The 26,720-nt window shown below is 37.1% G+C and overlaps 1 long non-coding RNA gene across 1 annotated transcript in view; it reads right to left on the bottom strand.

Moving 5' to 3' along the window:
* The window catches only part of LOC117662498 (uncharacterized), a 30,303-nt gene extending 3,915 nt beyond the window's left edge, over positions 1-26,388 (bottom strand). Inside the window, exon 1 of the long non-coding RNA XR_004590434.2 lies at positions 26,344-26,388. This is a non-coding gene — a long non-coding RNA (uncharacterized LOC117662498). The remainder of the gene's footprint in view (positions 1-26,343) is intronic.
* Positions 26,389-26,720: the final 332 nt, after the last annotated feature.

The raw sequence follows: 26,720 nt of genomic DNA, 5'->3' as shown, positions 1-26,720 counted from the left end.
GATTTTTAAATGCAAGTTAATCTTATTTATTTAATCACTTGATATTGCCACATTCTCAAAAATGAATCAGGGCAGTGTATAATTGAAACAATAGAACCCTAAAAATAAACAATAATAATACAATTTAAACAACAAAGCTCACCAAAGACAATTCAACAATAAGGCTATTTTACCAGCCAATTCTCAAATCCTCCTAACCCAATGCCTGGAGAAAAACCAGATCTTCAAGGCCTTACAAAAGGCAGGCAGATTGGGGCTATCTAGGTCCTAGATAATGCCATACAATTGCAGAAATAGAGAAGACATATCTGCTGAATCCCATAAGATGACATTTCTTAGGAGAAGGGATGCCGGCACTATCAGATATAATTGGACAGACAGAAATGATTGGAGACAGGTGGTCCTGCAAGTAACTAGGCCCTGCCCTAAAAAAGCTTTATAGATTATAATAAGGCCTTTAAAATGTATTTGGAACCCCAGTAGCAATCCATGGAATTTGTGATATAATAATATTATATGGACAAATTGAGGAGTGCCTATAACTACCTGCACTGCTGCATTCTGGGTCAGCTGGAGCTTTCAATTGGCCTTCAAGGATAGCCCAATATAGTGGCTGAGACAGTGATCCAAATAAGAGATACCAAGGAATGAATGACTGTGAGTAGAGCTTCCTGGTTCAGAAAAAAAATGCAGCTGGTATACAAAATGTATTTATGTGAAGACCCACTGAGCTGCAAGAATGGCTGGAAGGACTCCAGATTTGCACTCAGTTTATATGAGAGAACTAGAGGTGAAAATCTCCAAGATCCAAGGGACTTCAAAATCCACAGCTGCTTAGTCTTGATAGATTGAGCTTGAGCCTGAGATACCTCATCCCATGCCAACAGATGATCTCACCCATTGGATTCATTTAGATCCAGGAATAGGATCTAAGAATAGGGAAAGCAAGAATCAAAGATTGGACCTCTTCATCCCCACATACAACAAAACAAAGAGCCTTGATAGTACAGTGGTTTAGTGCACCCTGTTATTAACACAGCTGCCTGCAATTTCTGCTGGTTCGAATCTCTCCAAGGCTCAAGGTTGACTCAGCCTTCCATCCTTTCTAAGGTAGGTGAAATGAGGACCCAGTTTGTGGGGGCAATAAGCTGACTTTGTATAAAATATACAAAAGAATGAAGGCTATTGCTTAACGCATTGTAAGCCGCCCTGAGTCTCCGGAGAAGGGCGGCATATAAATCAAATTTTTTAAAAAAATGGAACCAGCTCTGGAAGAAGAAGGAAAAATCACAGGGATAGCAAATTGAAATATCCATGTAATATAAATTAACTCCTCTCCAAGCCCAGCCATTTAACTGAGCAACTCAGGCAAAGAAGTCAGTGTGTAACAAAGAAGGTAGTCAATAGAAACAATCTCATCTGTTCGCTAAAGCTCAGCTACACAAACAGGACCTCACATTCAGTTATTTGCAGATACCTCTGGAAGCCACAAGGGACTCACTGATAACAATACCTAGCTCTAACCCAAGGACAACACTGGCCCTGGGACTGTGTTTGATGCCACATTCAAAACACAAGTGTGTGTATGAAAGGGGAATTCCCCTCTGAGCCCAAGAAGTTCTTGGTAATGCATGTCAAGTCAGCCCAGCTATCCATAATAAAGTCTGTACAAGAAAAGCCTTATTAAGGCTGACCTGGGATTAAGCAGCAGCAGCCTAATCCAAAGGAGTTGGAAAACAGATTTTATTCAGGGAGATTGAAGGCAGTATAAGATACTAAGTATGCCTTCCCCAAGAGCAGGTTGCCATGTTTCCCACAATATCTCCCTTTGCCCCTCACCACAACTACTAAGTCCCCGTCTTTTCTCTCTCTAAACAAATCAACTTCATGAAATGGCGATCTCTCCTTCATGTCCAAACAATCTCAAGAAATAAGTGTCATTTGTCACTTCTGCCTGGACTTACTGACAAGACTTAGTGAGCCTTGGTTTGCTTCTGTTAGGTATGCAGCACTATAGACTTCAGGTCTAACCACACTAGCTGTCTCCTCAACCACATATCTCATCATTCATACCCTACCCCCCCCCCCGATTCTGTACCCACTTTCTGTACCCAGTCTATACTTTCAAGGGGGTAAAAATAGCCCACTCCCAATGTTATACCAATCTGGAGTGACCTAACAGGGATATCGTTGTCTCCATTATCTCATATCCAGAGGGGAAACAAACACAGTCATGTCCAGTCTGAGAAACCCATTCATGATTCTGGTGGCACAGTGGTTAGAATGCTTTATTGAAGGCAAACTCTGCCCACAGCCTGGAGTTTGATTCTGACGGGGCTCAAGACTGACCCAGTCTTCCATCCTTCCCAAGTCAGTAAAATGAGAAACCAGATTCTTGGGGGCAATATGCTGACATTGTAAACTGCTGTAAAGCACTATGAGGCGGCATATAAGTCTAAGTGCTATTCAGGGGTGAAATCTACTTACCTTCCGTACTGGTTCAGAAGTGTGCGCTCTGCTTGCAGCTTTAAGGCTTGCTGCAAGGCTTCCAGGGTTAAAACTTGTGGTTCTGCTGGAGCTGTCAAAGATTGTGGTTTGGGTGGTGGAATAGGGGAGCTCACAGTAATTTTAACCCCAGCAATCTTTATTTGCTTAGAAGCCATTTTCAAATTTTCAGTTCCAAATTAAAACTTTTACAGCAACCACTCCCAGAAGTTAACTCAATTTCCAGTTAATTTCAGCCTTCAGTAAATTTAAATTTCTCTACAGTCCAATTTAATTTTTCTTTCTTTTGAGACCAGTCTCATTTATTAGCAGCAGAAACTGTCAGCGCAGATGAGTACTTTGAAGTTAACTTTCGCTACCACACCCAATTAAGGCTCGGCGCCATTTCCTTTCACTTTCTTCCCACAGCAATCAAGAAGGAAGTATTCAATACACAGGAGTTAAAGTTTAATACTTGCAATTGGAGTTCCTCCTGTCTTTGCTCTGCCTGCTTTGTATCCAAAATAGTGTTAAAATGTTGCAGGGATGGTCGTGGCGTCTTGTTCTGCTAAATGCAGAAGCGTCCCGGGTCTGAAGCTTGTGTCAGGCTTCTAGGGAGCTCTCACCCTTCGTGCCCCAGAATTGTTCCTGGGATTCTTGGGGAGCTCAACCCCAGCCTGGCTGCTCTCTTTCCCCTCTTTTCCTGAGGGGAAAACTTTCAAACCTCTAAACAGCTGTTTTTCGCTGTTTTAGCGGCTTTAACGAGATCGCGGGGCTAGCGCTCCGAAAGGAGCTGCTATCGACAACGCGTTAGAAGAAAAAATTACTTCTGTTCTTGATGAAAAAATAGAAGTGGTGACTGATAAAATGGATGAAGTAACTCTAGAAGTGACAGAAATCAGGGATGAGATTCAAGCTCGAAATAAGGCAATTAGAGAAGTATTTTTGCATTTAAAGGTTTAGCAAGTCATATTGAAGGGTTAGATGAAAGACTAGAGGAAGTTAATCAATCAAATGTGAATTTGGAGAATAAAATGGGAAAGTTCAGACTCAGATAGAAAAAGCAGACTTAGAGGTGAAGATGTTACAACATAGATCGATGGAATTTGCTATAAGAGTAAGAGGCCTGAAAGAAAATACCGAAGAGAATCTGAGAGAGATCTTTGCAGAAGCCTTTGCACAGATAATTCAAGAAAGAAAGGAGGATCTGGATTGGCAAATGGATAAAATTTATCGCGTTAATTCATGGGTGGCCAGGCAGAGAAATTTACCAAGAGATATTGTAATTTACTTTACAACAAGAAGGCTAAGAAATATGATATTGCAGGCTTCCTACAAAAATAAACTTCAAGTGGCAGGGCAGGAAGTTCTAACACTAAAAGAAATTCCTCCCAAAATGTTGAGAGCAAGGAAGGACTATGCTTTTGTGGTGGATGAACTCAGAAAACGTCAGATACAGTATAGATGGGAGATTCCAACTGGATTGGTGGTGGATTATTCAGGACAGAGATTCCATGTTAATATATTATGGAAAGTAAGGGATTTCTACTTTAATGTATTGAAGGCTGGAGGTTCCTCTTCCCCAGAAACGAGAAGAAGAAAGGAAATAGAGGAAACAAGAATGGGAGTGAAAGAAATTACCCAGGCTCTGGCAGAGGCTCAAGGAGGGGCTTTGATTGTTGAAGAAGATTCACTACAACTTATGAGCTCCGCCCAAGATATGGAGTTATTTGGCAAAATAGAGGAGCCAAGGGATCAAAGGCAGACCCGAGCAGCAAAGAAATGCCAAGAGGAATTAAAGGTGCAGCAAGCTCAGATCAAAGCACAAGAAACCACAAAATCAGAAGCAGTGGGAGGAGCTAGGCCGAAGATCAAAGTGAAAGATGACCTTCAGCTGATGCTTGAAAAGCTTCAAAGTACCAAAAATGGCAACTAAATTTTTAACTTGGAATGTCAATGGATTAAATTCACCGCAAAAGAGGAGGAAAATATTTCATTATCTGAAGCAATACAAAAACGACATTATATGCCTACAAGAGACACATATCAGAATGCAAGATCAAAATTATTTAACAAATGCAAGATTGGGGACACATTTTATAGCATCTGCACCGGAGAAGAAAAATGGTATAGTTATATACTTAAAAAAAAGACTTAATTGCTAAATTAATTGAAGCAGATCCACAAGGAAGATATATTGCAATTGAAATCTTAATAGAAGGGAAAAAAACATTATTGATTGGACTATATGCACCAAATCAGTAACAAGAAAGTTTTATAAGACTTTACATGCTAAATTAATACAGTGGAATTATAAAACACATATAATGATGGGAGACTGGAATGGAGTTTTGGATATTAAAAAGGATAAAAAAAGATCTCTACGAAATATACAAACACGTGCTAGATTGCCTAAATCTTTTTTTGATATGATGGAGGATATGGAGCTGAGAGATATTTGGCATGAGAGGAATGGAAAAGAGAAAGATTTTACTTTTTTTTCTGACAGACACCAGTCATTTTCCAGGATTGATTTATATTAATTTCTAATGAATTCCTTTCTAGGGTGAAGAAAACGAAGATATGTCCAAGAACATTAACAGATCATAGTCCGGTTTGGATGGAATTAGAATATGAAAAGGCATCCAGGAAGTCCTGGAGGCTGAATGAAAATTTGTTTAGATATGAGGAAAATGTGAAAGAATGTAAACAATTTATGAAATATTTTTTTGTTATGAATTTGCATAAAGGTACACCTATGGAGATGGTTTGGGATGCAAGTAAGGCATATATGAAAGGTATTTTAATTTATTTGAATAATAAACATAGACGTAAACAGGAAAGGAAATGGAAGGAGTTAGAAGAAGAAATAAAAAATAAAGAGCAAGTATTAATTTTAAACCCAACTAATAAGAAAACAAAAGAAGCAATTAATTTATTGCGAGGGCAATTTAATATGTTGATGGCAGATCAGGTAGCAACTAATTTGCAATATGCCAAACATAACTCCTTTTGTAATGCGAATAAACCAGGCAGATGATTGGCATATTTGCTTAGGAAAAATCAAAAGCTACGTACTATAGAGAAAATAGAATATAAGGGTAAAGAGGTGTACCAGCAAAATATGATTAAAAAAGCATTTTCAGAATTTTATACCAAGTTGTATACTAGTGATAAGATTCAAGGTATAGATATAGATAAATATTTGCAGGGGTGAATATCTCCATAATCTCAGAAGAACAAAGGGAAGGATTGAATCAATTGATAACTGTGGAGGAAATTATTTTAGCAATTAAACAGTTGAAGGTGGGAAAAGCCCCTGGGACAGATGGGTTGACAGCAGTTTATTACAAAAATGGTGCAACCACTTAAAGAATTATTTAATAAAATACAAACTGGAAGACAAGTGCCTCCTTCCTGGAGAACAGCATTTATTTCCCTGATTCCAAAGGAAGACCAAGATTGTACTCAGCTGAAAAACTATAGACCTATTTCATTGTTAAATACAGATTACAAGATCTTTACTAAAATATTGGCAAATAGGTTGATGCCAGTTATGCAACAAATGATTCACAATGACCAAACCGGTTTTATTAATAGGCAATATATGAAGAGTAATGTAAGACAAATAGTTAATATATTGGAGTATTTGGGAAAAAACAACCAGGTCCCTGCAGTGCTTATATTTTTAGATGTGGAAAAAGCGTTTGATCGATTGAACTGGAATTTTTTATTGAAAATAATTGAAAAGATGCAATTTGGAGAGTACTTTATACAATCTATTAAGGCAATATATCAGCAACAAACAGCACAAGTAATAATTAATGGTAGTTTAACAGAAACCTTTAATATAGAAAAGGGAACAAGACAAGGATGTCCTTTATCTCCATTATTGTTTATTTTGACTCTGGAAATTTTGTTGAATAAAATACGTGGTTCAGATAAAATAAGAGGAATTAAAATTAGGAATGAGGATTACAGGGTACGAGCATTCACAGACGACCTGGTTGTGACTTTGACCCAACCAATAAATTCGGTTATAGGTTTAAAGGATATAATTAACCAATATGGATGAGTCTCTGGATTTAAAATTAATGCAGGGAAAACGAAGAAAATAATTAAAAATATAGTTACAAGTCAAAAAGAAGAAATTGAAAGAATAACAGGATTTGAATCAGTTAAGAAGGTTAAATATTTAGGGGTTTATATTACAACATCAAATGCGAAATTATACAAGTATAATTATGAAGTACTGTGGCAAAAAATCCAGAAAGAGATGGAGAGTTGGAAAAAATTGCAATTATCATTGCTGGGAAGGATAGCTGCAGTAAAGATGAATATTTTGCCAAAATTTTTATTTCTTTTCCAAATGATACCAATACTGAAAAAAGATGGAAATTTGAACAAATGGCAGAAGGGTATTACCAATTTTGTGTGGGCAGGAAAGAGACCAAGGATAAAACGGAAAATAATGCAAGATATACATGAAAGAGGAGGTCTCAAAATGCCTAATTTAAGATTGTATTATGAGGCAGCTGTGCTCTCAGTAATTAGTGATTGGATTAATTTAACAGAAGAGAGAATATTGAATATTGAAGGGTATGATTTGTTATATGGATGGCATACATATTTACTATATGATAAAAAGGTGGACAAGAATTTTAAAAGTCATATACTAAGAAATGCATTGTTACGTGTATGGAAAAAGTATCAATATAAATTAAATAACAAATTACCTGTTTGGACAATACCTAGACATATGATAGAAAATATAAGTGTGGAGCAGAAATAAGATGTGACTACTTATAAAGAGCTTCTTATTTTGGAAAGAGGTATATTGCAATTAAAATTTTTAGAGGTATTAAAGGAAGAAAGGAAAATTCAAACCTGGTTTCAAGATGGGCAACTGTATACTAGGTGGAAAGAAGATCAGAAAATTGGTATTGTGCAAAATGAAAAAAAAATTAATAAAACAAATCAGAGATCAAAGTCCAATGCATATTAAAAGGTTGTATAATGCACTGATAGAAATAGATTCAGAAACTGAGTTAGTGAAGGATTGTATGATAAAATGGGCACAAAACTTTGGGGAATCAATATCTATGGATGTATGGGAGAAAATATGGGTTAGAAATGTGAAGTTTACTCAAGCCCAAAATCTAAGAGAAAATTTTTACAAAATGTTTTATAGATGGCACTTAGATCCCCAAAAGTTAGCCTGTATGTACCCGAATTTACAACCTACATGTTGGAGATATAAATGTGATGATGCAACGTATTTTCATGTATGGTGGACATGTAAGAAAATTAAGGCATTTTGGATTAAGATATGGCGGATTATACAAAATATTCTTAAAAGGAAGATAAAATTTACTCCACAGTTGTTTTTACTGGGTATAATTGAAGGATGTACAGTTATAGAGACTAATTTGATTTTGAATTTAATAACGGCAGCCAGACTTTTGGTGGCGCAATACTGGACGAAGGAAGAAATACCTACTATTGAAGAATGGACATTAAAAGTAGCCAATCTGGCGGAGATGGCTAAAATTTCTGCATATTTGAAGGACCGTTCGAATGAAAGATATGTACTGGAATGGAGAAGATGGATTGACTATATACAAAACAAATACAGGACTAAAAAGTTGCAAATAGCTTATGAATGAAATATTTAGATGATTTTTTTTTCTACTTTGATATCTTAGTGCCTATGGCGGAGTTAAAGAGTATGGGGAAGTTAAGAGTTTACAGTTAGTTTGCTCATGTTAGATTATGTTTGTTAAATGCAATACCCTGTATTTTGCTCTGGGAAGTTGGGGGGTGGGGAGGGAGAGGGGAAGGGGTGGGGGAAGGGGGGGAATTTGTTTGTAAAACACTTTAAAACTTTTCAATAAAAAAAAGTGCGCGCTTTGCGTCATGTGCGCACTTGGTCCTTCTGCGCATGCACAAAGCCTTCTGCACATGCGCAGAGGGTAAAAAACCAGGAAGTAACGACAGCCTGGCAGGTGGGTGCAGCCTCACGCTGCCACCGCTACCGGTTCTGAGAACCACCAGCCGCTGCCACTACCAGTTCAACCGAACCAGTCTGAACTGGTAGCATTTCACCCCTGGTGCTATTGCTTCAAAATCACTGAATATAAGTTTTAGCCCTTGTCTATCCAAGTGCATCTCATAACAGGGAGGCTGATAATATAGAAGGCATTGTTAGAGATAGTAAAGACAGCTGGAAATCCACAGGTTCAGGGATCCGATGTGACAAGTAAAGAGTGATAAATTCCACAAAAGCCAGTATCCAACACAGCCACCAGTTAATCAGGCTGCTGCTGCTGCAGCATCCTTATGGCAACCAGTCTCTCCAGAACTCTAAGCCAACTACATCCATGTCACCATCACTAGCGCCATCAAGTCATTAGGGGAAAGAATCAACAGGGATACCTTGCGTTCTTCGGATGTTTTAGGGACAAATATGCACTGGATCATTTCTTGAGGTGACAATGTTGCAATACTATATGTTAGAGTTTTTCTTAATATCAGACATAAAGGATGTATTTTTTTTCTTTCACAAACACTGCTTTTATGTACAAAACTGAACTCCTTTACTTCTAAACGTAATGCTAATTCTAGGTGCTTCTATCTTCCTATATATCTTATTTTACTGACTTCCTATTATTATAAGTTTGTAACTGTTTGTATCATATTTAAGGTACCTTATTTTAAGGTAATTTCTTTGTCTATCTTCTATGCTTATATTCCTATATCTACATTTGTAGCACTATGTTTTTTCCCCCCAGCTATTTCTTAGCTCTTTAAATCTTTTCATTCCCCCCTCCCCAAATTCCCATCTTCAGCTTTTGTAAACAGTCTCAGTCTATTAGCAGTGAACTCCTTTTTGCTCCTCAACATACTTGTGAGTGGGTTTTTCTCTTTCTCCTTCCCACTCCCAGCACTCCCAGTTCTCCATTCTTGGAGGTGGCTTGTAAAACTCTGCAGCTGGGCTGCTGCATGGAGTGGGCCTGGTTTGGCTTTTAGGCGTGCTTTGAGTTTGGAGATTCTCTTCCTCCTCCAACTCTCAGCAAAGCTGGTTTTGCAGCTCCAAGGCTTGCAGCTTTTTCTTTTGTTGTCCAAAGACTGCAGCTGAAGTGCTTGTTTTGGGGTTTCTCTTTCCCACTTCTGTGCTGTCTCCCAGACTTGACCCCTTTTCTTGCCATTCCCACCCTCAAGCTTGGTTTTTGTTCTATTCTATGGGACAAACTCTACAGCTAAGGAAAGAGTGGGATTGTCTTTACCCTCCTTCCCAGGCAGCACCAAATCACTGGATCCCAGAATACTTTCTCCCTCTGGATAGTGAGTTTTCTCTTCCTACAATACTTGTTTATTTGCAAGAAATCGATTGATCATAGTTGAGGATACAATTCTCTCCAAAGATGATTTATGCAGCATCCTAAATTCTGGTTCAGACATTGATTGGTTCTCACATTCTCTGTGCCTTGAATCTTATTTAACAGGCAGATGAACTGAAAACATTCTAGACTTACAGCCAAAATAAATATATTCTTTCATACTAGTTTTGTGGTAATGGGATTGATTCATGTAGAGCAGAAATGTAAATGAAGATATTTTCCTCTTAAAAGATATGCTGGTGGCTGAGAATAATGAGGAATGATGAAATTCTAATCAAGGTAAGGAATAATAACTGATTTCCAAGGATGCTAACAGGCAGCTGTCACCTGGCAATCACAATTTCTAATGAGGGAATACCAGGATTGTGAGATGCTCTTTCAATCAGTTTGCACCCATTGGCTAAGCACAAAGGTTTTTAGGATTCTATGAAGTACATGATTCCAACCATTAACACAAATAACAAAACAGATGCTATGCAGAGGCAGATAAATTAAGAGAACCCAGTGACATGCAGAGTAGCTCAACACCCTTGGGCAAATCAAACAATAATGCAATATTTTTCTAAATAATCCCAAAATATCAGAAGACAGAGTATTTTGTCTCTTTTTTCTCATTTATGAAATGTAATGCTATTTGACCTGGCACAAAATATGTAGTGCAGATAACTATGATGCAGTGTCCCAATTCATTCAGCAGAAGATATAAATTCAGTTGATAATTAGAATATCATTGAGGACTAAATTATATGAGCAATTGTAAGTTACTGCACACTTTGTCAGCTGATCCTTCTATTGAAGCAGCTACTAAGCAAGGAATAGAAAATGTGGATATCCAGAAAAGAGTCACAGATAGCAATCCAACTACCGATAGTATTAGATGCTAAATCTTTGCATGATGAACATAGTTATGAAATCTGCCAGAAGATGGCACTCTAGCCTTTTGTTAAAATATCCTCTGACTTCAACATTTCAGCCAAATAACTACTCTCTATTAGCTTTAATTCAATTAAAGGTTACATGTTGATTTTTTATATGCAGTTGCATTTCAAAAGGCTGTCATTTGGAAATACTTTAGAATATAAAGGCACTTGGCTTCTGGGCAATCATGCTGTTGAATTGATGAATAAATGATCTGCATTTGAGGTAAGTTGTTATGTATCCAGTGGTTGATAATTGCTCCCAGGGCATGGGAAGCATCTGATAAAACATATACAGTAAACAGCTAACATAAATTCAGTAAAATCTAAAAACGCAGCTGAAAAATTCACTAAAGGTCAGTCTGATTAAAAGTAATGACTATTGGGGTGCCAGGGGCTGTATTCACAACTAATGTCCCTATTTATAGAGGGGCATTCAGAACATAAACCCATTTGATATTTTTAAAGAAAATATATTTTTTTCCATTACAGGTAGTCATTATTTAGCAACCACATTTGGGACAGTTAATTAATGAGGTGGTCATTAAGTAAAACCACAACTGTGCTTATGATCTTATTTCAGCTCTCCTTTGCTTTATAGACCTGCAAAAGTAATAAATATGAGGATTGATCACAAAGTTAGTTTTTCATCACTACCATAACTGTGAACAGTTGCTAAAGGAGGTAGTCATTAAATGAGGATACCTGTACATAATGAAAAAGAAAGAAAAATTAAAGAAAGAAAAAAAGAAGTGAAAATGAAAAAAAAACCAAATAGAAAAAAAGGAGGGCAGAAGAAAATACATAAATATAATGGTATTATATCATACCTTGGAATTTTTTTTCACTGGGAAGCATGGATTATTTTCACATTTTAAAAAAACAGTGTGAAATGCTCTACATCACAAGTGTCAAACTCACTGCATCACGTTGCCGTCATGTGACATTCCCCCTATTTGTGGAGCTGGGGTGGGCGTGGCCTGCACGTGACACATCTGGTCCACGGGCCACCAGTTTGACACCTCTGCTCTACATAAATGGCAAAACAGTAAATGCATTGTTTGTTCATCCACCAATCATGCTGCACCAAACTGAGGTGCTCATAAGAGTCAAAATGGTATGGATTGGTACAAGTAACTTTTCTTTATCCTGCATTGTATTCATGGTCCTGTTTAACATCTTACAGTTTTTATCCAGTAGATGAATCAAAACTTGAGTTCCCCATTTAAAATGGCTCCTTTCCTATTAGCACAGTAACAGGCTTTCCTTGCAGTGTGCTCATTCTATTCTGCAGTCGATTCTCTCATGTAAGGAAAATGTGATTGTCTGTGCTATCTGTTTGCTATCTACAGAGGGATTAGAGTCATCATGAGCCCCTCTGAGCTTTGAATAAACAATGTTTTATTGGTTCATGTCACAAATGAGCACAAATGAGCTGAGTAAGACATCAAGTCATCTGCTTGGTTAAAATCTTTGAGAGACTGCCCTGTTGCACAGTGTAAATGGGGAACACTCAGCTTTTGTTTCTTTAGGAAATATATCCTTAATAGTTAATGATTTTTTTTAAGAAAAAAAGTACCAGTAGTTTTGCAAAGAATGCTCTCCCCCCCCACAAAATAGATAGGTGTGCAAGACTTTGATAATGATAAATCAAATGTGCAAAATAAACCAAGGAATTATATATTCCTTGGTTTATTTTGCACATTTCAAAAAAACATGGATTTTTTTTCTCCCTGAATCTAAATTCTTAATTAAAAACACCATTATGCTTCTTAAGCTACAAGTTAAAAGTCATAATGAAAATAAGTTGCATTCAGTATCATAACTCTCATTACCAAACCAAAGGGCAGAAGTTACTTGGTTCATATTGGATTTATGGGCTTCCCATCTGAATATTGTTTTGGTTAAAGAGAGATGGATTGCTACACTAGATTAAGGCCATTAGATGTAAACTGAAAAACTCCAGGTTATGAAATTTATGGTGACGAACGGTTAGACTTTTCTGTATCTTTTTATTGCCATTTCATGGTTGTATGGATTTCTAATCCAATGACATTCCAGATGGATTGGTAATTAGAAAACTATCTAGTTATTATCTCCATTTTGATACTGAAACAAGTAGGTGCCTGTCAAAAGTGAGTTCTCAGGTTCCGGTTTGCTCTTCGTAGCCACCAGACGGTCTCTCGGGACCGCCAGCCCCTTCGCCTGTAAAGAGCCGCCTGTACAGCGCAAAGGCGGCTCGAAAAACCCCATTTCCAGGAGGAAATGTGGGATAGAGCAGGTGAGTGTAGGTAGAGCTCTCCGTAGCCCCCAGGGTTTTTTTTTTTACTCTTGGGGGCGGGCGGAGGAAGCTCCCTATAGCACTCGCCGCCCGCTCCGGGCGTTGGGAGACTTCTGCCTTTTTGCAGAACAAGGCTACGAAGACAAGCTTTTTAAGATATTTAACAGATTAACTAAAGATGATGAGATTTGGATCTGGACCTGTGACCCTAAATTGCAAGTATTAATACTTATTTCGCAAAGGATATTCAACAAAGTAAAAAAGACCTTTTAAAATGGCGATTGCCGAAACTGGAGCAGGGAAGCTGAAAAGATAAAGTCCTTCCATTTCTTATTAAGTTACAAAGTAGCAGAATAAATGCTCCTGGCTACATTTGAAGGGATATGAGCTGGACCTGTGACCCTGAATTGCAAGTATCTCATTTATTTTATAACAATTATTGAAGAAGGAAAAGGAAAAAAGAATCTTTAAAAAGGGCGATTGCCGAGGCTTGAGAAGGGGCTGAAAGGGAGAGTCCTTCCGTTTCCTATTGAGATACAAAGTAGCTGAATAAATATTTTTGGCTACACTTGAAAATAAAGCTCTACTTTTGTGTTTTTTCTCTTCCTGGAGATTTGATATTGATCTTGGTTGGAAAGAAGTTTTTTTTTCTCTGCTGCCTCTCTTTTCTTTTTTTTTTAAAAAAATAGTTTGTCTGTGTTGAAATATGGCATTAAAGCCGGACAAACAAGCAATGGGGGGGGATTCCCCCATTAACAAATTACGTGACCAAGTTTTAAAGCTCCAGTCTCAGAAAACTGATTTTAATATAATTGAATTTCTTTTGGAGGAGATTGTAAGAAGGGATGAGATTGTGAATCAGAACTTTGAAAAATTTAAGCAGGAAATTAAAGAATTAGTGCAATTAAAGTTTGATATTCTGGATCGAAAGATTATAAAAATGGCTAATGGCTTTGCAGAATTTATGATTAAGTTGGATGAAAATACTAACTTATTAGAGTCTAAAGTGGAAGAAATTGAGGACAATTTGGATAATAAAATACAAAAAATTGAAAATGATTTGACAAACATTCAAGACAATAGCTCAGAAGAAAAACCTAAAATGGAGGTTGAACAAAAGTCTTGTAATGCAGAAAATTTACAACAACGGATTGAAAGAGAGGTCCTAATGGTGCATTACAATTTTACAGAATATGCGATCAGACTCAGAGGTTTGCAGGAAAATAACAAGAGATGATTTAAGGAAAATATCTTCTGAAATTCTGGCTGGGATTTTAAAGGTTCAACCTGAGGAAGTGTTTTGTAGGATTGACAGAGTGTTCAGAATAAACTCCTGGATTGCAAAGCAAAGGCAATTGCCTAGAGATGTGGTGATTTATTTTACAGATAAAGAAATTAGGAATAATGTTGTGCAAAATTCCTTCAATTCTACTTTGCAATTGTATGGAAGAAAGATATGGATCTACAAAGAGCTCCCCCCCAAGATGTTAACGGAAAGGAAGAAATTTGGTTTTCTGGTGACTGAGTTAAAATACAGAAATATTCCATTTAGGTGGGATGCCCCAGTTGGCATAATATTGAGATATCAAGGAGAAAGATACCAATTAGATACTGTTGAAAAAGCGGAAGAATTTTATCAAAAATTTTTGAAAATGAACTTAACATCTATAGGCACAATACAGGATAAGCAGAAGGAGTTGGAAATAAAGGGAAAACATCGAATTACAGAGGTTGCGGTAGACAAATTGCCTTTGGATTCTCTCGATACCCCAGCTGGATTATCTACAAATATGAGAGAAGCGGCATCTGATTTCAACGTGATGATTCACCAAGTTAAAGACAAGTATGGAAATCAATTAGCTGATATACAATTGGCAAAAAAGAAATATGAGATACAAAAACAAAACCAACAAGATCAACTTATAAAGCAGAATGAAAACCGATCAGTTGATATACAACTTGTAGAAAGGAAAACAGGATGGAAATTAAACCCACAAAAAGAAAAGAAAAAAAGAAATAGGTCTCATAAAAACAGAAATTTCTAAATTAAGCAACGGTGAAGCCAGTGATTTTAAAAAAATGAATGAATATGTGAAAAGATAGTGGAGGCGAAGTATTGGTTAATATCATCCTGAGGACAGTGACAGACCTCTGCAATGCCGTAATTTTGGGATGTGAAAAGAGCCTTAAACTGTTGGATTTGAATTATCTATTTTGGATTTCTTTCTTGTATTGATAAATATATTATAACTATTCTGAGCTACAAGGCAAGAGAGCTACGTTGGGGCATGCAGAAGATCTGGTTGTTACCCATTAGGATGATGGGAATTAATAATCCTGATGAAAGCCACAATTACAACTATATGGAATATAATCATAATGTCACTCGGGTGGTTGTTTTTACTTTTATATATATATGAGGATATTCATTACTGATGGGGGCAGATGATGACTGAAGACTTTGAACAAACTGTTGCACCAGGATGCTACGTTACCCAATTATGGATGAGGGACTCAACAATCCAGTGGAAAGACATCAAAGAAGATATTATATGGATTATAAATTTAAAGTTATTGTCTTTTCTTTTTTTAAATAACGGAATATATACATATATATATATATATTTTTTTAGCAGAGTGGGCAGTGGATTAAAGATATTAAGAATTGTTGTGCATGGTAATTTTGTAGGAAAGTGGGTGGAAATATGTTAGTCTACTGATGGATTAGCTTAAGAAAAGGGATGTTTAAGTGATATATTTAGGGCAGTGGAGGAAATGGATAGAGTTGAATAAATGTTAAATTAGGATTTATGGGGAAGGCTGCTTTGAAATGTTGTAATAATATATAGATATAAGTTTTGGGGAGGACAAAAAGGGCAGATTATTGCTAAATTGGGAGTTATAATAATATTATGCTAAACTAGAAGTTATCATACAATGTTATAGCAGACTGCTTTTTTTTTTTGAAATGTATGGTAAAAGGGGAAAGTAACAATATTAATAATATTTTTAGTAAGTAAGGGTCAGTATATAGAGGAGGGAGTAAGGCGATGTTAAAATATTATGTAATCTGTTATGAATTAGGTTTTTGGTGTGAAGAAGTCACGGGGGGATGGGTGGTGAGGGGGGTTAGGGAGGAGGGGGGGAAGGAAAAAAGGGGAAAAATTTGTATTTGAAAACTTTTTCAATAAAAAAAAAAGTGAGTTCTCAGATCACTGAATTGGTTGGTAATTGATTGGCAAGGTTAGCACAATATGATTGGTTTAGAAATTCTGTCCCATCAAACACTGAGGCCAGGACCCATCAGTGTGGTATCATAGACAATTTCTGCCCTTGATCTTCTTCAATGCATGAATGAGGAAGGACCAGGAATTTAATGGCTTTTCGAGATATGTGAGATCTTTCCAGACTTTTACTCAGACTCTTTTTCTCATCTGTCTCCAAGATATAGAAATGATCCATCATGTAGAAAGAAAATGAAAAGCTGCAGTTCTGCATAGTGAGGAGAAGCCCATCCCCCCATTCGGAGAATACCAGGCAGTGTCACAATCTTCAGCAAAGGAAGGGATAAAAGGGATTGTTTGGCTTTTTTCCCCTCTGTTTGAACAGCAAGGAGGCTTGGCTGAGTATCTTTGTCACCTGCTGCCTCATACATTTTCCATTTTTTAAAAATGAAATCTTTGAGCTCTGGTTATATTCCAAAGATTCATTTTGTTGCTATTTCCTATATATTAAAACAAAGGCCAATAATTTGGCATGGGCAAATGAGGAAATTGCAGAATCAAATTCACAAAAATTATTTTAGGTTTGCCCTCCAAAATAAACTTTTACTAACATACACTGTGTGCAGAATTATTAGGCAGGTGAGTATTTTGACCATATCGTCATTTTTATGCATATTTTCCATCTCCAAGCTGTATAAATGTGAATGCTTATTGGATATAAACATATCAGATGATGTGTATTTGTGTAATGAGGGAGGGTGTGGCCTAAGGAGTTCAACACCCTATATCAAGGTGTGCATAATTATTAGGCAGCATCTTTTCCTCAGGCAAAATGGGCCAAAAAAGAGATTTAACTGACTCTGAAAAGTCAAAAATTATAAAAAGTCTTTCAGAGGGATGCAGCACTCTTGAAATTGCTAAGAGATTGGGGCGTGATCACAGAACCATCAAACAGTTTGTTGCAAATAGTCAACAGGGTCACAAAAAACGTGTTGAGAAAAAAGACACACATTAACTGCCAAAGATTTGAGAAGAATCAAATGTGAAGCTACCAGGAATCCATTATCCTCCAGTGCAGTGGTGAAATCTAAAATTTGTTACTACCGGTTCTGTGGGCGTGGCTTGGGGGGGTAATGTGACTGGATGGGCGTGGCCATTTTTTTTTAACTTTTAAAACCATTTTTTCTACAACCTCTTCAGTGAAGAGGTTGTAAAAAAAATGCTTTCAAAAGGCTCTGACGATCCCAGCTGAGTTGCCTGATCATCAGAGGGTTTTTTAAAAACTCAGCTTGGATCGTCAGAGCCATTTACAAGAAAAAAAGCATCTGATGATCACGTGGCTCAGCTGGGCATGGGGGGAAGGGCAGGGATTTTTGCTACCGGTTCTCTGAACCACCCGCCTCCATCACTACCAGATCAGGCAATCCGGTCTGAACCGGGAGCATTTCACCCCTGCTCTAGTGCTGTCATATTCCAGAACTGCAACCTATCTTGAGTGCCCAGAAGTACAAGGTATTCAGTGCTCAGAGACATGGCCAAGGTAAGGAAGGCTGAAACCCGACCACTACTGAACAAGACACATAACTTAAAATGGCAAGACTGGGCCAAGAAATATCTGATGACAGATTTTTCAAAGGTTTATTGAACTGATGAGATGAGAGTGACTCTTGATAGACCAGATAGATGGGCCCATGGCTGGATCAGTAGGGCACAGAGCTCCACTTTGGCTCAGACGCCAGCAAGGTGGAGGTGGGGTACTGGTATGGGCTGGTATTATTCAAGATGAGCTAGTCGGACCTTTTCGGGTTGAAGATGGACTCAAAATCAACTCCCAAACATACTGCCAGTTTTTAGAAGACAATTTGTTCAAGCAGTGATACAGGAAAAAGTCTGCATCTTTCAAGAAGACCCTGATTTTTATGCAGGACAATGCTCCAACCCATGCATTGAAGTACTCCACTGCACGGCTAGCCAGTGAAGGCCTTAAAGATGAAAGAATAATGACATGGCCCCCTTCCTTGCCTGACTTACAACCTATTGAGAACTTGTGGGCCCTTCTTAAATGGGAGATTTACGGTGTAGGAAAACAGTACGCCTCTTTGAAGAGTAACTGGGAGGCTATGGTTGCTGCTGCAGAAACAGTTGATAGTCAACAGATGAAGAAACTGACAGAGTCCATCAATGGAGGGCTTATGACTTATTGAAAAGAAGGGTGGCTATATTGGTCACTGGTTATTATTATTATTATTTTGAAATGTCAGAAATGTTTATTTGCAAATTTTAAGTTGTTTGTTTATTATTCTCACTTTAACAGATGGAAATAAATGAGTGAAATGAGAAAATTTTCATTTTTCATTTAGTTGCATAATAATTCTGCACACTAATAGTTGACCAATAATTTTGCACGCATAGATATTCTCCTACAAAAGCCAAAACCTCACTTTTACTTTCTTAAATATACAGGTATGAGGTTTATTAACATTTTGGATTGATAGAGAACACTGTAGTTGTTCAATAATAAAATTAATCCTCAGAAATACAACTTGCCTAATAATTGTGCACACGGTGTAGCTCTTTCTATAACTTATATATGTATTGAGCACATTGAATTATATTATTAAGAGTGTACTAACTTGAATGTAATTTATCTTGATTATCTTGAGTGTATTCTCTCTCTTATTTTTAATGTCAATAATTCCAGTGGTCCACAGTAGCTAAACTACTGTTAACCCACCCAGATTCATGGTTCACTTCTCCATTTAAAAAGTTTATATTAACTATCTTATATTGGACTTTTTTGTCTGGGTGCACATATTGGAAAAGTAAATACAAATATCTCTGTCAAATCTTCTCCATAATGGATGAATATTATTGCGCCATGCAGTTGTCTAGTTTGCTTCCACTGTTACTCCGTTTTGTGATCCTGTTTCTTTCTTTGTTGCCAAGAGCTTTATAAATGCTCAAGGAAGTCCACTCTTCTGCAAACTGAGTATTCAGTTTATATTCAGTGGTGATCTAACAGAGAAGTGCAAAATGTTAGTGATTTTTGATAGAAATAGTAATTTGATCCTGTTCAGGGCCATTGCTTTCTGTATGTTTCTGCTTCCCCCTCATGCATTTTTTCCATTCCTGCAAATCTATGTAACTGATATTCAATCAGCAATTACATAGTAGACATTATGAGACATAGGCAATATATAGAACATAGAATTATAGATCTGAATGGGACCTTGGCAGTCTTCTAATCCAACACCACCACCACCCCCGTTTGAGCTGGAGACCCTATATCATTTCAGACAAATGGCTGTCCAGTCAGAAATCACATCCAGTTAGTTTCAGCCATCTTGTTCCACACATAGACAGGTCATAGCATTTGAGTGAGTCACTGATGGTAAGTAAACATAGGTCCATAATGTCCCTGTGGCTCAAATCCAAAGCCCGAAGTCCATCACCTGATGGTTCATAGAACAGTCCCCTGCTGGAGATAATGACGGGTAGATGATGCACTGGAACAGAAGCGGAAGCTGCAGTCCAGTGACGAAGGTCATATTTAGTCATATAAGGGATTGATGTGATGGAATGTGCACCTGGAGAATCATTGGATATTATATAAGAACACAGAGCTTTCCCAGAGAGGGAACCAGATTAAGAGACTGTGTAGTCCCCAGATGGAATGGGGAGTGGGGGAAGAGGTTCAGGGTCACCACCTGCTAGACTTTCTCAGCATATATCTAGTAGGTTAAAAGGTTATAGTCTTAATTTGGCAAGATTCCATCTATTAGGTGTAAGCAAATAAAGGATTGGAGTTAATTGGATCTCAATGTGTCATCTTTGGGCTTGGCCCTGACATTAATCTTGCCAAACTCTTGTCCACTGATTCTCCAGGTGCACAGTTCATCCCAATTACTGAGAGCTAATGCAGTAAAGGTAACTGAGAGATAGAGTGATATAAATATTTAAGCAAAGACAAGAGCTTTAAATAGAAAAAGAAGAGTAGTTCTTGATGCTACAAAAAATATTGTGAAAAATCAATTTATCCCTGTCAAATAAAATCCCTTTTGCACATAAGCTTCCCAGTTTCCAAAGACAAATAAACTGGGTTTTGGCTACTCCAAAGCTATTCTACTCACAGCTCACTCTCGTATCAGAGTTGCAATCTTATCTATCAGTCCTTGCACTGTCACACAACTGTGTCAATATAAAATATGCTGTTCCAGCTGGCTATTTCTATCCTGCAACAAGCAAGAAACTGGAAGAGAGTGCCATCCTTGTCTACAGTATGCAGGGCATGTTATGGATAGAGAGCTGTACTGGCACAATGGTTAGAATGCAGTATTGCAGACTAATTCTGCTGACTGCCGACTGCCAGCAGTTTGGCAGTTCAATTCTCACTGGCTCAAGGTTGACTCAGCCTTCCAAGGTCAGTCAAACAAGAATCCAAATTGTTGGGAGTGATTGCTGACTCTGTAAACCACTTAAAGGGGCTTGTAAAGCACTGTGAAGTGGCATATAAGTCTAAGTGCTATTGCTATTGCTGGATCCCAACAGCATTGTTTCCCTCCCCTCTTATTGCTCTCCTCTCATTACTGCCAAAAATGCCAATGCAATCTTAGGCTGAATTAACAGAGGAATAGAATCAAGAAGTGTTAATACCACTTTATAATGCCTTGGTAAGGCCACACTTGGAATACTGCATCCAGTTTTGGTCACCACAATATAAAAAAGATCTTGAGACTCTAGAAAGAGTACAGAGAAGAGCAACAAAGATGATTAGGGAACTGGAGGCTAAAAGAAGGTTGCAGGAATTGGATATGTCTAGTTTAATGAAAAGAAGGACTGGGGTGACACGATAATAGTGCTCCAATATTTGAGGAGCTGCCACAAAAAAGAGGTGGTAAAGTTATCTTCCAAAACACCAGAAGGCAGAACAGGGAGCAAAGGATGGAAACTAATCAAGAAGAGAACCAACCTAGCACTAAGGAGAATTTTCCTGGCAGTTAGAATAATTAATCAGTGAAACAACTTGTCTCCAAGAAGTTGTGGGTGCTCCAACAGTGGAGGTTTTTAAGAAGAGATTGGAAAATTGTTTGTCTGAAGTGGTATAAGATTTCCTGCTTGAGCTGGGGATTGGACTAGAAGACCTTCCAACCTTGTTATTCTGAACATCACCAGCCAGGTGGAAAATATCAACAAATCACTCTACTTAAAGATGGACCAAGACTCTGGTGATGGTAAATGAGTCTTGTGACTAGATATCTGTCGAAATTCATTAGGTTTTGTATAGTATTTTCTGCAGCTGTATTCAGAAAAAGCCTAGCTCTTACCTACTGGTCAGACTCTTTCTGGATTAGCATTCCAGAAGATTGGAATGCCCATATTTTAAAAAGCCCAAATAACAGCTGACAGGCCTAGTACTAGGAAGCAGCACCAGAGAGAGCAATCTCTTTTTTTTTTCTTTCTTTAACCTAGAGTCCCATCACTACCACTACAGTTCATACTGATCCAGGTCAGATATTGGCAGAAACGGTGGGAGAACTTGATGTAAAATTTTCAGACTACCCAAAATTGAAAGGTCCCGGAAAACTATTCCAGAGCCCTGGCAGTAAGGCTGTGTCTAGACCAGGGTCAAGTGGCCAGAAGGTGCCAAAGTGGTCACATTCACTAAAAGCCATATAGATTTGTAGTGTAGACACTTTCTTGGTGAGTGTATCTGTCAGGACATTTGGTGCTGGGTTTCATTAACTAATCATTATAGAATATTGTTTTTCTCCTTCAAAGTTTCTATAGAAATCCTTAAAGATGTATGTTTGTTCGTTTGCTTCAATCAATGTAGATTGTCATCCATCTAGTAGTGATTCTGGGCAGCTAACATGGGATTAATAAGAATAAAATGCATACAATGGCAGCTGAGGCCAACAATAGTCATCGCATATAACCATTCATCTTATTGATGGTTTCATAAAGTAACTGAGAACTGAGCCCTAAATATGTACCCATGCTCCCATTCTCTATCTTTGTTTTGTTTTTAATTGTTCATTTTATGTGACTCAAAAAAAAAAAAAAAACCCTTTCTGGAGTACAAAGTCAATTGAACCCTGACAGGCTTGCAGGAGTAAAGTACCAGGTTTAGATATTTGCTGTGAGAATGCCTCATTAAGTCAGAGAAGGATTTTCTTCCTTCACATTAAATAACCTTTCAGTTCATGCATATAAGAATTTCAGTGTGGCTGTTTCCTCAATAAGATGTTCTTACTTAGTTTTTCTATTACAGTTATCACGATGGATCAAAACAGACAGATACATTTACTGTTTTCCATCAAAAGATAATAAAAAGAAGCAGTTTATAAAATCAGATTATATGAAAAATTGTCTAATGATTATAATTTCTAAACCCATTGCTGAATAATGATGCATTCAAGAGTTGTCATCGAATGATGAAAGGAACCTAATATGAAAGATTTTCTCTGTGAAGAATGACTACAGATGAATTGCAGGGAGATACAATACTTTGATAAAGAACAATAAGAGCCCAGTAGAACACTTAATAATAGACTACTCAGGATGAATTGAGGATTGCAATAAAAGCTCATAAATTAAAAAGTTTCAGAATGATTTGTGATAAAAGGCATGCCAAGGTGAAGTTTTAAAAAAATCTTTTAAATCAACAGATATGCCAGCCATAACACATTTGATTATATAGTTTTAAAATACACACTATAAACTTTAATTTCTGATTGTAAAGGAATTGCTTTAGAATGCTATCATATCACATAGGCTGAATGTGCCACAGTATCTTAAGGCACAAACCAAATACTTGTGCAACTGAAGAGCCCTTTAATATTTATAATTATCTCCTTGAATATAAGTAACAGCAAGGAGAAATTAATTTTTCAGTAAGGCACAATTTGCCTTGCTTTCTTCATGCAGTACAGTCAGATGGCAGAACCATGATATGCTAGTAGACTAAACCTCTTGAAATTACATAGTAGGATGCCATTATTTAATGAATACACATATACTTAAAACATGCCTTTGTGTATGTTCATAACATGTTAACTTTCTGTTTACAGAGAGATTTTAACATGGGGAAACTTCTGCCTCTCTTGATACTTTAAAGTAAATTGAATTTGCATGGGGCAAATTCCCAATGAATTTCCCTTCAGGTACCAGGTGCTAGACTGCACAAAACAGCTGTGATCTTCCCCCTCTTTAAAGAAAGGAGCCATATTCTCCAGGCAACCTGCCCTGTATGGAGTGTGATTAGTTTTGAAGTGAGGTTCAGATGTCAACATTGCCAAATTTATATGTGAAATAGGAAAAGGGGTTATCTTATCCTTCATCTCAGGCAGCAAAATATTTCCAAATAGCCTTCAAATCATAATATTAATTATACTTCAAGATTTATTCTTATTCTGCTATTGATGAGGATCAAACCTAAATTCAGATGTAGATACTTATCTCACCCCACATGGATTCTTTCAAGTTAGAAAAGACTGGATAGAGACAGCTCTCAGCACTGTGTCCTTAACTTTGTGTTTGTCATCAGCTCACCATGTCAAGGTTCAATCTACTCCTTCTGGGGGGTCTCCACCATGCACATTCCATATGTGAAGGAATTACTGGGTATCCTATATTTGGTGAACTGGAAATCTATACCAATGAATATGTGGACCAGATCAACAGGCTAGTTGATCCAGTATCATCAGTACAAGACTATAGCATCAAGTAAACATCTTATGCATAAACTGGAGTCAAAATCTCTAGGCATTCTTATTTACCAAAAATCTTCAGTTATATATAATCTCCATCTATAAGACAGCTAAATTCATTGAGAATACAATAATCCCCATATATGTTTAGGCCATGGAGCATTTTTTTTTACTAAAAATGATGCACAATAGACAATATCAATAATTAGCTGCCATGATGGGTATGACCAATGAGCAAGGGTTAATTCAGCAGAAAGCATATGGTGCTGCTTCTCAATACCCACCCACCCCAAAACTTTGCAGGATGCTCTCAATTACCTTGCCACTACCTATTAAATTATTAGCTGCAGTCATGCTTTATTTTTTAAGAGTCCCTCAATGTGTAAGTGAAGCTCAGAAGCACCTTGGAAACAAAGATTGTGCTTAAAACTGATGCATGCATACATACATACATACCCTTCATACTTCTCTTTTGGGGTAAATTACTTTATGAAAAGCACAGAAAAAATAAGAAATAAGAAGCCAAAATACTTAGCTTTAAGAAAAGGAAATACAGCTAAATCTAGTTTGTACCAATACCATTCATTTTACCTCTCCAAATCTAACAGTGAGAACAATTTCTTCTCCATTTCCTGACAGTGAGAACAATAAACCAGTGGAACAACTTTCCTTCAGAAATTGTGGGTGATCCATCACTGGGTGTTTTTAAGAAGAGATTGGACAGTCATTTTTCTTGAATGGAATAAGATCTCCTGCTTGAACAGGGGGTTGGACTAGAGGACCTCCAAGGTCCCTTCCAACTTTGTTATTCTGCTATACTGTTATCTTTCTATCCTTGTACACAATCTTTGCTTCTATCACATCCATAAGTTGTTTCATGCATTGCCTTCTGCTATCTAAATTTCTCATCTCTCTTTATTTTTGATGATCTCATCAACTCTACTCAATCACAACTTTCACAGTCTTTCCTCTCAATTCATATACTTTTTCTTCATATATTTGTTTTGCAGTTTGATCCTCATTGTTTCTCTCTCTACAATCAAACTATCCAATGCACTGATCACTCACTTTATTATTCAGTCCACATTCATTCAGCAGCCATTCATTCTTGACACTATTTCTTCTTGTTTTAGCACTCATATTTCTTAACTACATCATTCCCAATGCATTCAACTTTTACATTTCTTCTGACATATCCAATTCTCACTTTCATATAACAAGTAGGCAGAAGCATGCTCTTAGACACAGCCTTTTTTTGCTTTTTGAATAAACATTCATTCATCATACTAGGCCAAATGCTATTCACTACATTTCTACCAACAATTGTGTTTCTTACTATTTCTCCATCCACTTTCTATCTTTAATAAATATGAATAAATAATAAATCGAAGTTCAAAAATTCATCAACTAGCTAATTTTTCACCATTTATGCATGATTTGAAATTGTTTGCTTTCTCTGTCAAAATATAACTTTTTTGAACTTCAATTTGTTAACTTTCAGATCCATGTGCTTCGGGGCATCATACAACCTGTTTAGATTTGCTGCAAATGGGTTCAGGTTTCCAGTCAATAACATGACAAAGCACACATTTCCTATATTGCCACAAGCTTTCCTTATCCATTTATGCACATGCATATCACCAAAGATACACTACATACCTTTGTTTTACTTCCTTCTCAATATTGAATCATTTTTACGTGTGATTTAGTTCCATCATATACCACTACTATCATATTTAGCAATCAACCTTAAATCCATATTTGCACACATCTTTTCATAATTCAAACTGTGTCATACTCTTTCTCCAAATCAGCAAACATACAATTCATGTTACCTCTTACATTCATACATTTCCCAATGACCAGCTGAAGAGTAAAAATCTGGGTGGCAAAGCTGTGCTGCATTTCTCCAATGTTGCTCCTTGTTAGGTACTGTTAGAAAACATCCTCTTGAGGTTGTTGCATTCACTGTTGCTACCTTGCCCATTATATGGGGGTACAATAATGGCATTCTTCCAATCATCAGGCACGGATGTCATTTTTAGCTACACCTGAAGCAAGTCACACTGCCAGTTCATGGGTAAACCACATCTGTATTTCACATTTCTCCATATTTTCTTAGATACTTTATTTCCATCAAAATTGTTGTTAATTTTCTCTTCCTGCTTTACCTTAACTGTACCTTGCCCTCTTTGACTACATTCTTTGCAGGTATTTTTTTTCTACATATATGTTATGCTACTCTACTTTCTTACCAATTCTTTTATACTCTCTTTTTTCCTCAACCATTCAGCCCTTTCACTTGCTTTCTTATCAAAATCATCTTACCTTTTCTGGTTCTTTTCTCAGGAGCTGCTGGAGATTTGTTGACCTAAAATAAGATTTGAACAGTTTTAAAAAAACATGCTAGAAGAAGGAATAGCAAATTACTTCTGTACTGTTGCCAGGAAAACCATCCAGATGTATTTAAAGAATGAACCAGGACTCGCACTCAACTGAAAGGAAACTTTGCATAGCCATTCAACTCAATGGGACTTGCTCTGAATAAAATAAATATTGGACAGCAGTCTAAATGCCAAACTTTTTGAGACATATTCTATTCTGTTGTGCAAAATTAAAAGATTCTATGCATTTATTTGTGCATCGTGATCTGATAAGCTGTATGTGTGAACGTGAGCCTGCTCACATCCAATATCATAATCTTA

The sequence above is a fragment of the Pantherophis guttatus genome, chromosome 3, assembly GCF_059756535.1.
Source record: "Pantherophis guttatus breed Tessera chromosome 3, ASM5975653v1, whole genome shotgun sequence".
NCBI classification, from domain to species: Eukaryota; Metazoa; Chordata; class Lepidosauria; order Squamata; family Colubridae; genus Pantherophis; species Pantherophis guttatus.
This window is presented reverse-complemented; position numbering and strand designations above follow the sequence as displayed.